This window comes from Alexandromys fortis, unplaced genomic scaffold (genome assembly GCF_014885135.2).
Source record: "Alexandromys fortis isolate MF-2015 unplaced genomic scaffold, M_Fortis_MF-2015_v1.1 scaffold_36, whole genome shotgun sequence".
Classification (NCBI taxonomy): domain Eukaryota; kingdom Metazoa; phylum Chordata; class Mammalia; order Rodentia; family Cricetidae; genus Alexandromys; species Alexandromys fortis.
The window spans coordinates 8703917-8718143 of NW_026067915.1; the positions used below are offsets into that span (position 1 = coordinate 8703917).

At 42.1% G+C, this 14227-nt stretch overlaps 1 protein-coding gene across 1 annotated transcript in view; it reads right to left on the minus strand.

Moving 5' to 3' along the window:
• The window catches only part of Rbm6 (RNA binding motif protein 6), a 94000-nt gene extending 81831 nt beyond the window's left edge, over window positions 1–12169 (minus strand). Inside the window, exon 1 of the mRNA XM_050139543.1 lies at window positions 12036–12169. The gene's annotated coding sequence lies outside the window, so the exon portion shown is untranslated. The remainder of the gene's footprint in view (window positions 1–12035) is intronic.
• Between the last annotated feature and the right edge of the window lie 2058 nt (window positions 12170–14227).

Below are 14227 nucleotides of genomic sequence, written 5' to 3' on the forward strand. Positions count from 1 at the left end.
AGAAAAGAAAGAAAAAGCTCAGAGCTGTGAGATGGCTCAGTGCGTAAAGGCACTTGCCTCCAAGCCTGACTACCTTTCCCCAAATTGTCCTCTGACTTCCACAAACATGCTGTGGCCCATGTACACACAAGAACAAGAGAGAACAACTCAGCCTTTTTTGCTTTGTTTTTCAACAATTTTACTTTTTTATAAAGGAAAAAGAAGCTTCAATTTAAAATGTGTGTCCTGAGCCAGGTGGTGAAAGCCTTTAATGTCAGCACTCAGGAGGCAGAGGCAGGCAGATGTGAGCTCTAGGACACAATAAATAAATAAAAACAAGCAAAAAGGCCAGGAATGGTAACGCATGTCTGTAATCTCAGAAGGCAAGAGGCACATAGATCTCTGTGGGTTTGAAGATAGCCTGGTATACACAATGAGATCTGTGACAAAAAGCTACATAGAGAGACCCCATCTCAAAACAAAACAAATCCAGCACTCAGGAAGGAGAGGTAGGTGGATCTCTGTAATTTGAGGCTAGCCTAGTTTACACAAGTTACAGAACAGCCAGAACTATAAAAAAAAGAAATAAAATAAAGATCATTTTGTTGAAATTTTCTGCCTACTTAAATTTAACAGTTAATAATGTGGATGTCGTTGTCATATTATAAATTAAGAACTTCTCTATCATGTTTGATTGTCAAGATGATTCTTTTGGTGGTAAAGGTGCTTGCCACACAAACCTCATGACGCCCGAGAGTTCCACTCCTAGAACCCCCAAAAATGTTGAAGGTTGAAAAGGAGAAGAGACTCCACAAAGTTGTCCCCTGACCTCTATATGCCTCCTCATCCTGCTACACACACACACACACACACACACACACACACACACACACACACAATAAACAAATAAATACAAAAAAAAGATAATCAAAATAAGCGTATCAATAAAGAGAAACGATACAGAGAAGTGAAAAATTCTGGAGTGGAAAAGTACACTGCTTATGATAAAACAACAACACAGATTTCAACAATGAAGTTGATTGAGCAAGAGGAAGAAAGGATCATAAAACTTGAAGGACAGTATAAAATTATCAACTCACAGAAGCAAAAAGGAAAAGAATCAATTCAAATGAATGAATGAAGGATAAAGACAAATGAAGGAGAATCATCAAGCAGACTAACATTTAAGCCACAGGATTTCCAGAGAGGGCTGAAAATACAGCTGAGCAGATCACTTGCCTATGATGCATTAAGCTCCTCATTCAATCTCTAGCACCAAAAGAAGAAATAAACTTTTAATTTTAATTATTACTATTACTGACAGAGAAGCCAGGCTGGAGCTGAGGCTTTAATCCCAACACTTGGGAAAGAGGCAGGACTATTTCAATGAATTCAAAATCAGCCTCATTACATACATACATTCAAGACTAGCCTGGGTTACATGTAACTATCTCACAAAAATAAAAGATGGAGCTGAAAAGATAGCTCCGCAGTGAAGAGCACTGGCTGCTCTTCCAGAGGACCTGGATTCAATTCCAGCATCCATATGACAACTCACAACTATTTGTAAGCCCAGTTCCAGGGGACCTGACACTTCACAAACATATACGCAGATAAAGCATCAACGTACATAAAAATAAATAAATTGGCCAGGCAGTAGTGGCATACACTTTTAATCTCAGCCCTCAGGAGGCAGACACAAAAGGATCTCTGTGCGTTCAAGGCCAGCCTGATTTTAAAAGCAAGTTCTAGGACAGCCAGGGCTACACAGTGAAATCTTGTCTTGAAAAACCAAAAAATAAATAAAAAGAAATGTAGTTTAGTAGCAAAAGCAAATACAATTCCTAGTGGACAGCAAGGTAAATCAGGGTAATGTTGCTTGCTGTCAGCCTGATGGCCTGAGTTCAACCCCTTGTACCCACAAGGTAGGAGAGAACAGATTCCACAAGTTGTACGCTGACTTCACAAAAGCATCATGGTATATGCATGCAAACTTTAAATTTTAAAAATAACAGGTAACTAGTCATAAAAATATATAATTCCTAGATCCAACATAATCTCAAACTGTTATCAAAATTTAAAATATTTTTATTTTGTCTGAATGTGTATAAAAGTACCACGTACAAGCTGTGCATGAGACCAAAAAAGATACCAGAACCCCTGAAGACAACATGTGAGTACTGGGAACCAAACCTGGCCCTCTGGAAAAGCAGCAAGTACTCTTAACCACTGAGCCATCTGTCCAGCCCCTATTACCGAAGTGTAAATAGAACCTGAAATGTTGATGCATGAACAGCATGACCACAGACATAAAGGTCAGAATAATCTAAGGAGTCATTAAGTTACCTACCATACCAACTAGTTCTAAAAATAATGGTTTAGAACCATTATCCCCATAAGACAAATATTAGTCTAGCTTACATACCATACCCCATACCCATCACAATCTATACACTGCAAAGAATACAAGGGCCCTGTAGTGAATTTTGAAGACAACAACACATGCCTATGTGAAGTAACTGTAGTGCAAATCCTGGAGCTAGTAGTATAAATATCCAAATGAGAGCTATGAAAGTTCAAGTAAAAAGAAAATAAATTTCACATTGAAAATGGCTCAGCTAGTTTGGAGAGAGGGCAAGCCTATAAGCTACATTAGTAATCATGACCTTCTTTCAGTTCCTTAGTTTCATTTTAGCAATCAAATTCCCCAGAATCCAGTCTGGTTTCCGAGTTAATCAGCACGTGATGGCTCAAACCTGTAATCCTAAAGTGAGAGAAAGGGGGAGGGGAAAGGAGAGGGAGATAAGAAGCGGGAGGAGGGGGGGGGAGAAGGGAGAGGGAGAGAGGAGGACTACCAAAAGTTGGAGCCAGCTAGAGTTATACAGTAAAATTCCTTTTTTTTTTTTTTTTGTTTGTTTGTTTGGTTTTTCAAGACAGGGTTTCTCTGTGGCTTTGGAGCCTGACCTGGAACTAGCTCTGTAGACCAGGCTGGTCTCGAACTCACAGAGATCCGCCTGCCTCTGCCTCCCCGAGTGCTGGGATTAAAGGCGTGCACCACCATCGCCTGCCCACTATACAGTAAAATTCTGTGTCAAAAAGAAACAGCAACACAAGAGCCAGGTGTGGTGGCTATAATCCTAGCACTTGAGAGGTAGAAACAAGAAGACAAAGAGTCTGAGATCAGGCTGAAGACTCAGCTCAGCAGATCGGAGACCTTGTTGCTCTTTCTGAAGACCTAATTATCCACATAGTGCCCCATAACCATCTACAACTCCAGTTCTAAAGGATCTGAGGCTTCCTCCAACCTTCTCACCAGAAGCACACAGGGTATACACATATACATTTAAGCAAAACATTCACACACATACAATAAGATAATTAAAAAAAAAAAAAAACAAGTTCATGCCAAGTGGTGGTGACATACACCTTTAATCCCAGGACTCAGGAGGCAGAGACAGACAGATATTGGAGATCAGCCTGGTTTAGAGTGAGTTCCAGAACAAACAGAACTGCACAGGGAAACACTGTCTAGAAAAACAAACAAAAACCCCCCAAACAAGTTCCTTGGCTACGCAGTGGCATGGGAGAATTGTCTGTATTCTGTCAATCATGTTTCAAAAAAACGCTGATTGGCCAGGCGGGAAAACCAGACAGGAAGTAGAAATGATGTAATGAGAACAGGAGAATTCTGGGAAGGAGAAAGTTGATTACTCCCATTCCTGCCCAGAACACCAAAGCAGCAGGATGTGATCTGCCCCACTAAAAAAAGGTACTGAGCCACATGGCTAACATAGATCAGAAAAATGTGAAAGTTAGCCAGTGAGAGGCTAGAGCTAATGGTCCAATCAGCTTTATAACTTATAGAGATCTATGTGTGATTTTCTTTGGGGCTAAACAGCTGGGGGTACAGGCAGGACAGAAACCCCAACAACAAGCAGGCCCCCCCTCCATGTCACAACACAGGGTTTGAGGCCTTGTTACAACAAGGTCTAGGTTACCTAAGACCTTGACTAAAATAAGTAAGTAAAACTTAATCCCAGCACTCAGGAGCACAAATGTCCAAGGAAGTCAGAGGCAGTGGATCCCCCTGGAGTTGGAGTTACAGGAGTTTTTGTGTGCTGGGAACTGAACTCACGTCCTCTGCAAAACAGGAGACATTTTCTGAACACTGAACTGTCTGTTTCTCCAGCCCCTAATTGTTTTTCAATAAGATCTTCCTTACTTAGCCCAGGCTGGCCTTGAATTTCTGATCCTCCCACTTCCCCCTCCTGAAAGAGGGATTACAAATGTTACTAAAAACTAGGGTTCTAACCCAAGACTTTTTGCATATTAGGCAAGCACCAAACCAACATCCTTAGCCTCTCCAATTTTTTTTTATTGAGATAAAATAATGAACTGTAACCTATCATCTTAATTATTTTTGAGTATACAGTTCATTCCAGTGGTATTAAATACACGTATAATGTTGTACAACCATCAGGACCATCCATTTCCTTACCTCTTCTAATCTTGTAAAATTATGGATTAAACAGTAATTTCCCATTATTCTCTTGCCCTTCTCCTGGCAACCACTTCCATATGACCTATGGTTTTGTTTTTGAGACAGGGTTTCTCTGTGTAGCACTAGCTGTTCTGGAACTCACTCTTTAGACCAAGATGGCCTCAAACTCAGAGATTCACCTGCCTCTACCTAGAGTGCTGGGACTAACTCATACCTGGCTGAGTTAGTTCCTCAACAACAGAAATCATACAGTACTTTTCTTCTGACTGATTTCACTTACCATGACAATCTTCAAAATCTAGCCATTTTGTAACATAACAAAGTGACCATCCTTTAAAATTAAATTGGGGTGGGGGAAGCTGGAGAGATTGATGAAGAGCACTGTCTGGTTGTAAGTTGCCTGATGTGAGTGCTGGGAATAGAAATAGGATCCACTGCAAGAGCAGTCAGTGCTCTTAACCTCTGAGCCATCTCTCTAGCCCCCAGTTTCCACTTTAAAAACATCTTACCTTGGAGCTCAATGGTTAGAGCACTTGTTTCTCTTTTAGAGAATCTGGGTCTGGTTCCTAACACTCACATGGCATTTTACAACTTTCTGCAACTCCAGTTCTGACACTCCCTTCTAATCTCTACAAACACCAAGCACATACATGACAACATAAACATAGGGCAGGAAAATATTCATACAGACAAAAAGCACATAAAAAAATCTTATCTTTGATCTGAAAAGATGTTTCAGTAGTTAAGAGCACTTGCTACTCTTCAAAAGACCTGGGTTCAATTCTCAAGACACAATTCTTTAAATCCAGTCCCAGGAATCCAACAACCTCTTCTGGTCTCCTGGGGCACCACGCACACACATAGTATACAGACATACATGCTGGCCAAACACCCATATACATAAATTTAACTAATAACAAAAATTGTAAAAATATTCTTTGTATGTATGTGTATGGTGTATATATACATATATGCATTCATTTAAGCACAGGTGCATGTGTGCCGTGGTACTACTATGGACACCAAAAGACAACTTCAGGTGTAGTTCTTCACTGGCCACCTTCTTTGAAACAAGTCTCTGTATTGGTTGGTGCTGCAAATACCAGGCTGGCTGGCCCACGAGCTTAGGAGGGCTGGAATTACAAGATGTTTATCTTCCCTTTTAAGGCTAATTAATATTCCAAAGTATAAACATACATAAAGAAATCACTTTGCTCATCCATTCACCTATCAATTAGTTCTTGGGTTGCTTTCTTACTTTATGAATATTAGTGGATGAGCATGGACACAAATAACTTTTTAAGATTACGTTTCTAATCCCTTTGGATACACCTAAGTATAATTGTTGGATCATATGTTTTTTTTTTTAATTAAAAATTTCCACCTCCTCACATTTCCCTTCCCCTCCCCCTCCAGTCCTAAGAGCAGTCAGGGTTCCCTGCCCTGTGGGAAGTCCAAGGTCCTCTCCCTCCATCCAGGTCTAGGAAGGTGAGCATCCAAACAGACTAGGCTCCCACAAAGCCAGTACATGCAGTAGGATCAAAACCCAGTGCCATTGTCCTTGGCTTCTCAGTCAGCCCTCATTGTCAGCCACATTCAGAGAGCCCAAAGAACTCCTACAACTGATAAACACCTTTAGTAATGTAGCACGATACAAGATCAACTCCAAAAAATCAGTTGCCCTCCTATACACAAAGGATAAAGAAGCAGAGAGGGAAATCAGAGAAGCATCACCTTTCACGATAGCCACAAATAGCATAAAATATCTTGGGGTAACTCTAACCAAGGAAGTGTAAGATCTATTTGACAAGAACTTTAAGTCTTTGAAGAAAGAAATTGAAGAGGATACCAGAAAATGGAAAGATCTCCATGCTCTTGGATCGGTAGGATCAGCATAGTAAAAATGGCAATTCTACCAAAAGCAATCTATAGATTCAATACAATCCCCATAAAAATCCCAACAAAATTCTTCACAGACCTTGAGAGAATAATAATCAACTTTATATGGAAAAACAAAAAACCCAGGATAGCCAAAACAATCTACAATAAAAGTACTTTTGGAGGCATTACCATCTGACTTCAAACTCTATTACAGAGCTACAGTAATGAAAACAGCTTGGAATTGGCATAAAAACAGAGATGTTGACCAATGGAATCGAATCGAAGACCCGGATATTAACCCACAAACCTATGAACACCTGATTTTTGACAAAGGAGCTAAAATTATACAATGGAAGAAAGAAAGCATCTTTAACAAATGGTGCTGGCATAACTGAATTTCAACATGTAGAAGAATGAAAACAGATCCATATCTATCTACGTGCACAAAACTCAAGTCCAAATGGATTAAAGACCTCAATATAAATCTGACCACGCTGAACCTGATAGAAGAGAAAGTGGGATCATATGGTTTTTGTTTTGAAACTTGATTGTTTATAAAAATAAAACCAGGCCCTCTTCAGGCTTACAGCAACCCCCTACCTCTGCCTCCCAAGTGCTGGGATTACAGTTGTATATCACCATGCAATAGGAGGTGTACATCACTGGAATTCCAGCACTTGCGAGATAAGAGGTCAGAAGTTATGCCTACGTAGTGACTTCAAGGCTCAGGCTGCTACATGAGACCATATTTCAAAAATACAAAATAATATATATTTTTAAACATATATCATATATATGGTATCTACAGTCAGAGATTTAATAATAAGTTAGTTCCAAGACAGTAAGGGTCCAGAGTGAGACTAGGAACACCAATGTTATTATTATATCTAAATTTAATTATTTAAAATATCAAATTAAAAATAATTATTACTTTTAAAGAATAAAGGTTAAAGTTAAAATAGAGCTGGAGTGGGGGTTTTAGCTTAGTAGTAAAATGCTTGCCTAGCATGAAATGCTTAAAATCTGAGGTTTAGTTTGACAGAACATTGCAAAAACTGAACAAACTATATTTGTATATCAATGTTCAAGCATTATTTACTACAGCCAAATGTTAAAATAGATGATTGTGGAAATTGGGTGGAGGTGGCGCGGGCCCGTAATCCCAACACTTGGGAGGCAGAAGCAGGTGAATCTCTATGAATTAGAGGCCAGCCTGGTCTACAAAGCAAGTTCCAGGAGAGCTAGTGCTGCTCCACAAAGAAACCTTGTCTTGAAAAGAAAAAACAAAAAATAAAAACAAACAAAAGACTGGGAAGGCAGAAGAATCTAAGTTCAAGGCCAGCCTGAGGGAGCTCCTGGTTGGCCAGGGCCACACAGAGAAATCCTGTCTCAAAAAACAACAAACACAAAAAAACAGCAAAAAATAGATGACTAGATTAAACAACAACAAAAAAAAAAAGATTTATTCAGCCAGGCCGTGGTGGTGCACCTCTTTAATCCCAGCACTCGGGCAGGCAGAGGCAGTTGGATCTCTGAGTTTAAGGCCAGCCTGGTCTACAGAGCTAATGCCAGGACCCAGGACAGGCTTCAAAGCTACACAGAGAAACTCGTCTCAAAAAAAAAAATTATTCATTTATTATGTACATAGTGTTCTGCCTCCATGTATTCCTATACACCAGAAAATGGCACCAGATCTCATTACAGATGGTGGTGAGCCACTATGTGGTTGCTGGGAATTGAACTCAGGACCTCTGGAAGAGCATGCAGTGCTCTTAACAGCTGAGCCATCTCTCCAGTCCCCTAGATTTTCTTTTCTTTAATGTATTCTAAGGGCTAGAGATATGACTCACTAGTTAAAAGTGAGTACTACTCTTACAAAGATGGTTCAACAATTAAGAGCACTGCCCGCTCTGCCAGAAGTCCTGAGTTCAATTCCCAGCAACCACATGGTAGTTCCCAGCCATCTGCAATGAGATCTGGTGCCCTCTTGAGGAAGAGACCTAGTCAGTCATCCTCATCAACTTAGACCATAAAACCCAATACAGACAAGTTGAACAGAACTGCCATGCACGGGCTGCCCATGCATGTTTCAGCAATGCCAGGGCATAGATTCCATTTTTCATTCACTTCTCTTGCAGAGGACCAGCATCCACATCAGGTGACAACTGCCTGTAACTCCAGTTCTATGGGGTTCAATGCCTGTGGCCTCCATAAGCATCTACACTCCCTTGCACATACCCACATGCAGACTTACATACATAAGATTAAAAAAAAATATTTTCTTTCTTTTTTTTAAATTTAGCTCAACTTTTCATCATGTCTTCAACAGAATATATATCTTGCCTCTGATTAAACAATTTCAAAGAAAGGGGACTCTCACCCCCAGAGGCAATTGGTTCTGTCTTTTTGTTGTTAAGATTTATTTATTAATTATGTATACAGTATTGTCTGCATGTATGCTGAAGGCCAGAAGAGGGCACCAGATCTCATTACAGATGGTTGTGATGTGGTTGCTGGGAATTGAACTCAGGACCTCTGGAAGAGCAGTCAGTGCTCTTAACCTCTGAGCCATCTCTCCAGCCCATAAGTTAAAAATTTAAAAAATTAATCTGTTTTTAGGTACTCTATACAGGATGAAATACCATTTAATTAGAAGAGAAATAAAATTCTGATACATACTATCCTATCAATCAACTTTAAAACGATTATACCAAGCCAAACAGGCCAAACACAGAAAGGACCATATTGTATCATTTCATTTATATTTGAAACACAAACGCAAAGAGAAAGTAAAAGTTACCAAGGGTTACATGGAAAGTTACTTGTTCAGGTTACAGAGTTTCTGACAGATGAGGTGAAAAGTTTTAGCAACAGCCATTCTTGGTTGCAATGGTTTGTGACTGTTAACTAATGCCGCCCTGAACTGTAAACTTTAAAATGGCTTAAAGGGTAAAGTTTTGTTACAGTGTATATAAAAATATACATTTGGTATAATTTTAAAGAATAGCAGTATAATGTGGGGTGAGGTGACATACCCTATAACCTCAGTAGTCTGTAAGAAAAAGGCTGCAGGAGTAGGAATTCCAGGCCAGTCTGGGCTACATGAAACTATCTTAAAAAAAGAAGTGAAGTTGCCAGGCTTGGTGGCACAGGCTTTAAATCCCAAAACTAGGAGGCAGAGTCTTGTGGCTCTTTTGTGAGCCTGGGAGCTATAGTGAGCCTCTATCTCACTCTAGTGTGGAAGGGGAGGGGGCTGCTAGGGGAAAAGCTCAATTGGTAAACTGCTTGCTGAGCAACTATAAAAAGCTGAGTTCAATAGCCAGTACCAACAATAAGAAGGTAGGAGTGAGGGTTCATGCTTGTGATTTCAGCACTGAAGAGGTGAAGACAGGAGAATCTTGGAGATTCAATGGTGGCAACCTTGCAGAATGAAATAACCAACTCGCACAAGTTGCCCAACCTCTCAGAATAAAGTTTGCACTATCCTGGGCAAAACTGGGAGTAAAATTATTATCTCAAAGGAAAAAAGAGCAATAGTGGTGGCTAATATTTAGTGAACACTTTCTGCACACCAGACATTGTCCTAAGAGCATTACAAGTATTACATAGCTCAATGGGAGAGCACTTGCTTAAAATTAACAGAACTGTGGGTTCAATTTCTAGTATCAGAAGTTGGGCATGGTATCACATGCAAAAATTGTCCAGTAGCACAATAAATAATCTATCTCACCAAAACAACAACCCCACACAAGATGAAGAACTGAAACTTGGGAAAGGTAAACAATTTGTCCAATGCCAATGAGTACAGGGATTCAATGTCTGATCTCTGAAACCCTACAGTTATCAACTCTACTATACTGAGTTCCACATCACGACAAAACTGTTAGAAAAGGCACCCAGACCGGGCTTGTAGGCATGCATTTTTAATCACACCACTCTAGACACACAGGCAGGCAGATCTCTGTAAGTTCATGACCAACCTGGTCTACATAGCTAGTTCCAGGCAAACCAGAGCTGTATCATGAGACCCTGTCTTAAGTAAGTAAATAAATAAATAAAAACTGTTCAATACTTTTATTATTTATGTTACTGATTCTGAATCAAGTCAATAACATCATTTTATACATTTAAGCATGATGTCAAATTTGTTTGAAAAGTACCCTGAAAGGTACAATGGCAGAACACTTTAGCTTAGAGTACATTATTATATAAGCTCTCCTTAGCAAGGAACGACAGCAATCAATTGTAGTACTTTGAAAATACGAGCAGAAAGATTAGGAATTTAAGGCAAGCCTAGTAGATTATGAGAAACCCTGTCTCAAATAGACAGAAAAAAAATGTTTGTTGGGGACAATAACTTTCCCATTGGAAATTCTTCCCTATGTGAAGGGCTACAAAAACCATACACTCAAGCCTGGTAACAAACTTCTGTAAGGAGGCTGGGGCTGTTTGCAGCTCGGTGGTAGAGAACTTGCCTAGCAAGTGTAAAGAAAGCCCTGGACTCAATGACCTGCAAGGATGTTATGACTGCTCAGAACTGAGTCCTACCTGTCCTAGAGATTTTATAAATAGATTATATATACTTATATGTAATCCTATAGATTTTAAACATAGGTAAGTATTTATGTAAGTGTACTACTTAAGGAGTTAAAATTCAGATTCAATTTTCTTAAGTGTCTCAATGCAGTTTAGGATGGCCCCAAACCTGACATCCTCCTACCTCATCCTTCTAAATGCCAGGATTACAAGTATGCTCGCACACCAGAGATGGCATTAGATTCAACTTGTACGCTTCCTCAAGATGGTCATACAGCACTCGTTACCCTCCACATCGTCACTGTTACTCGCCTTGACACCTTTCCCTTTGATCCGCACAAGCTTGGCAACTATGGCATATTTAATCAACGGGAAGTGGGAAACTAACAAAAGTCCAATTAGTCTCAAAGTCTGAACTTAATAAGCAAGCCTAGAATGTGCAAAAAGAAAAAAAAACTACCCCCAGGTTATGTGCCCTACAAATCAAGCCGTTTCTTTTCATTAAAAAACGCAGCCCCACACTCATTAGCTCAACGTCAATTCTAAAGTTTAAAACGCATTATTTACAAGGCCAAAAGGAACCTAAAGCAGGAATATGTGGAAATATCACTCTCCTCCTACATTCGCCCAACGGGTGCAGACCCCACCAGTCACCCTCGCCAGCCTCCCGGTTCTGAGCTCTCGCACCTTCCTGACTGGGCGTCTGGGTGGGCGGCCAAGGTTACTTGCAGGGCACAAGAACTCCGTAACCAGTGATGTCTCCGAAGTGGATCACAAACACAAGGGAAAAGAGAAAGAGAGAAGCCCGCCTGCAGCTCCACGGAACGGAGCGCCGAAGCCGCTACCTCGCGCTGGTCCCTCACCCCACAGCTGGCCGCTCCGCGAAGGGACCGGTAATTCTACCGCCGCCTCGAGCCCCGCCCCGGGCCCGCGACCGTTCCGGGGCGTTCCGGCCGCGAGCAGCGCCTCCCTCAGCACACCGCCGCTAGGCTGTCTTCGCGAGCGAGGCCGCGGCCGCCCCGTGTCTTCGAAGTCACGGCTTCTAGGCCGCGCGGGCCCACGATTACCGGAGCCGTCCGGACAGCTGAACCTGTCCCAGCAGCTCGGGCACGCCCTCTCTCCTGTCCTGGGCCCTTACCAAAGCAGCGCAGCCCCCGCGACCCGCTCCTCCTCCTCAGCGGCCGCCACGGACCCAGCGTCGCGGAGACCGGAACTTCCTCCCGGTGGGCTCCGGCTTCCACAAAGGCGACGCGCCACCGCCTTCAGCGCGGGGCCCGCCGGGAGATGAAGTACGGACGCAAATCCCGCGGCCTCCACTCCCGCCGTGCTCCGCGCGCAAGGGCTTTGTCGGCTGGTGGAGCCGCTGCCCAATGGAAAGGCACGCTGCTAGCCCCTGCCCAATGAGAAGGCACGCTTTCCCGCCCGTGGGGCCTGCTGGGAGTTATGGTTTGGCCTCCCGTGGTGTAGCGGCTTGTTTTCTGGTGCTATCCTCGTAAATGTGCTGGATGTACTGGAGGCTTTGACATGACATCCCTAGGTTTACGCTCCGCCAGGTGCTCCGGGCTCGTCCTGGTCTTGCCCCAGTGGAAGGAGACTGATTGTTAGTTCGTGTGCAGAAAATAGGACACAGTCTTTTCCGACTTAATCCGATAAGGCAAAGGGCTGCTAGCCATTCAGGTACATCGTAATTCTAACCGAAAACAAGACAAAACTTCTGCTTCACAACTTCTCCCATAATTTTCCAGCTAACGGTTTTACAACAGATGACTCCAAGTTTAGAGGTAAATTGTCTACATTGAGCGGCTTGCTGGTCCCAACCACCTGGTGTCATGACTGAAGGGACTCTGGCCAGCTCGAGCTTGGCCGGCATGGCTCTGGGAAGCCTGGCCCTTCTCCCATTCACTCTGCCTTGCTCAAAACCATTAGATTACATTCCTAAAGCTAGCCACCATGGTCGGTTTCCTTATTTGACCACTTCCTCTTCCTGAGGCTGACTACCAAAGTCCAGCTATCAAAGTATTAAAGTCCAGCAATCAAAGCTCGTAATTAACATGCCCAATCAAAATTGAACACCTCATCCTAACATAGGGTTTCCCCTTTGTAAACTGCCATCTTCTTAAGTTCCATATCTGTTTCCTCTCCATCCAGAGGTAGCCCTTTGTTCTCTGGGGCAAATAAAACTTCCCCCCTCATCCTCCTGTCTGTCTCTTTATTTCCTGCCCTCTGTCACTCCTTTGTACGGAGAACTTGGTTTGGGTCCTGAACCAATACTTTACCTTTCAATGTCTGCATGCCCCTGTCGAATATATCCTGATATTGTAACCGAAATTCAACACTATAAGATCAAAGGAGGAGGACTGGAAAGATAGTTAGAGCACTAGCAGTTCTTGCCGAGGTTTAATTCCCAGAACCCACATGGTGCTTCGCAACCCTCTGTTCTTCTGGTAACAGGGGATCTGGTGCCCTCTTCTGGACTCTGAGGGGACTGTACATGTATGGTACATAGATATACATAGCTCAGACAAAATATCCATACATATAAAATAAAAATAACGAGCGGTGGTGGTGCATGCCTTTAATCCCAGCACTGGCTCCTACCAGTTCTGGAGCCCACCAGTTCCTAGCCCTTCGAAGGACTTAAGAATCACACTGTGTGGTGGCGCATGCCTTTAATCCCAGCATTCGGGAGACAGAGGCAGGAGGATCTCTGTGAGTTCGAGGCCAGCCTTGGTCTACAAGAACTAGTTCCATCAAAGGCTCTAAAAACCAGAGAAACCGTGTCTCGAAAAACAAACAAACAAACAAAAAACAAACAAACAAAAAAGAAACGTCATAATGGAACCTATTGGGGGCTGGAGAGATAGCTCAGAGGTTAAGAGCACTAGCTATTCTTCTATTCTTCCAGAGGTCATGAGTTCAATTCCCAGCAACTATATGGTGCCTCCCAGGTATCTATAAAGAGATCTGGTGTCCTTTTCTGGCATGCAGGCATGCAGAACGCTGTATACATAGTAAATAAACAAATCTTAAAAAAATAAAATAAAAATAAGCCTTCAATTAAAAAAAATGATTGGGGCTCAGAGGTTAAGAGCACTGGCCGCTCTTCCAAAGGTCCTGAGTTCAATTCCCAGCCACCACATGGTGGCTCACAACTATCTGTAATGAGATCTGGTGCCCTCTTCTGGCCTGCAAGCGTACATGCAGGCAGAACACTGTGTGCATAGTAAATAAATAGCTCTTTAAAAAAAAATCAATAAATGCTGCTCCCATAAATGCCCATTAAAAAGCAGGGCAAGGATCCAGACAGTGGTGGTGAATACTTTTAATCTC